Genomic DNA, 1,979 nt, shown 5'->3' with positions numbered 1-1,979 from the left:
TCAATTTTTACTTATTTTTTCCAATGCCCAAGGCACTTAAATATTATCCAAAAAAAAGAAGAAAAAGAAGTGCTTCCAAAAAATCACAAATATATATGTATATATATGTATAGTGTTGTAGAGGAGCCAAACTCTAAGAAAATCGTCCACGTGACTTCCATCAGGAGTGGCCGAAGCCATTAAAAAAGTAATACTCAATATTTTTGAATCGATTAATATACAGGGTGATCCAAAAGTTACGCAACTTATAAAACATTTCATTTTCAAAATACTATTAACTTTAAATACAAACTGTTTGGCTAGTTAATAGCACAAAATTGTCTGAAATTCTGAAACCATTTTTATTTTCCATGCGTATTAATACTTGCAGTAGCTTTTTGTACCGTGGTTAAAATGTATTTTTCTAAAGGCTTTTTTTTTTTTTTTTGAGCAATATTTTTCAACGCGTTTATTTGAAAACATTGTTGAGACCTTTAATAATAAATTACTAGATGCATTCTGAATGCAACTTTTCCACACCACTGTAAGCATAAAATTGAAAAAAATTAAAAAAATTAATTTGAATTCTTAAATTTTGAATTCAAATTATGTTTTTCGCAATCACGAGTTGCGACAGGACCCTACTCATTGGTTACTACTCTACGTAATTGTTTCTAGACACGGCTCTTGTCCCTCCAAGTCTACCCTCCTGTTGAACGGAGACGTGTGTATTAGTTGTGTATGTGTAGGCTTTTGTGTGTGTGTAGACCTGTGTGTATGCACGTTGGCATGTGTGTATGTGTGTGAGTGTGTATGTGTATTAGCGTGCGTGTGTCTAGGACATGGACGCCACCGACCCGGAGCGGCTACCGGAGGACGGAGCCGCGCCTGCAGGTGGCGGTGGTGGTTGAAAAAGGCACGGAACATCAAAGACGGTCAAATGAGAACAATAAGCAATCGTGATTGCTCAAAAAAAAAGATTTTTATAAATTTTTAAAAAAGAAAAAAAATAATAATTTTGAACTTTATTCGAGGTGCTTGGGGCACCGGCAGAAATGAAGGAATTTCAATTTAAACAAAAAAATACATGAACTAAGGTAACGGAAAGAAAACTTACCCACTCCGAGGCAAATAAAATTTCGAAATCCCTCCCCCCCCCCTTTACATTTGGCTACACTTTATTATACATGTGCGTTTACCAGCTAGCGGGGAAACAGTGACTAAGTAATCTCGTTCAACTTCAGATAAAATTTAATCTTATCTTTAAATACTAATGGGAAATTTTAGAAGAAATATTCAGCTGGGGGTATAGCTCAGTGGCAGAGCATTCGACTGCAGATCGAGAGGTCCCCGGTTCAAATCCGGGTGCCCCCTTGATTTTTTTTCTCCCTCTTGACTCTACTTCTGCACCATGCATTTAAAACTTTTTCATCGCATTTTTCTTTGTTGGATTTTTTTTTTTTTTTTACTTCAAGAAATTGCAACAATGTTAATTAGATTTCACTCCTTTCTGCTTCTAATATGCTTTGACCATCACTTTGTTTTTTAAATTATAGATTATAATTTTGTGTAAGTTTATAAATTATGGGAGGCATTAGATTTTTTGCAGTTGAAAATGTTTTATAAAATATTTATTGATGCAGTTAGGATTTATATTTATGTGCGATATTTATTTATGTTTCTTCACTTGACTGAAAAAGTTAATTTTTCCAAAAAGTTAAGGAATTTAATAGCTGTTAATAAAATTTATTAAACTCCATCTCAGCGCAATTCTAACCTTTAAAAACCCCACACAAATTTGATACTGCTATTGTATCTCTACTGGCATAAAATTGAAGAAAAACTATTTAAGTATTTCATAGTTATCAAAACTTAAGAAACATTAACTAAAAACCAAAAAAAAAAAATCCGAATTAGAAACGTGGTTCAAAGTTATCTTGTTATTAGATCAACCTTGAGGTATGACAGAAATCTCAGGCAAAGTAAATAATTGTGATAAG

The 1,979-nt window shown here is 33.1% G+C and overlaps 1 non-coding gene across 1 annotated transcript; it reads left to right on the top strand.

The window, feature by feature from the left end:
• Nucleotides 1-1,281: 1,281 nt before the first annotated feature.
• Nucleotides 1,282-1,353, top strand: Trnac-gca (transfer RNA cysteine (anticodon GCA)). The gene has a single exon. It is a non-coding gene; the product is annotated as a tRNA-Cys (tRNA).
• The last annotated feature ends 626 nt before the right edge of the window (nucleotides 1,354-1,979 follow it).

This window comes from Uloborus diversus, chromosome 8, assembly GCF_026930045.1.
Source record: "Uloborus diversus isolate 005 chromosome 8, Udiv.v.3.1, whole genome shotgun sequence".
NCBI lineage: Eukaryota > Metazoa > Arthropoda > Arachnida > Araneae > Uloboridae > Uloborus > Uloborus diversus.
This window is presented reverse-complemented; position numbering and strand designations above follow the sequence as displayed.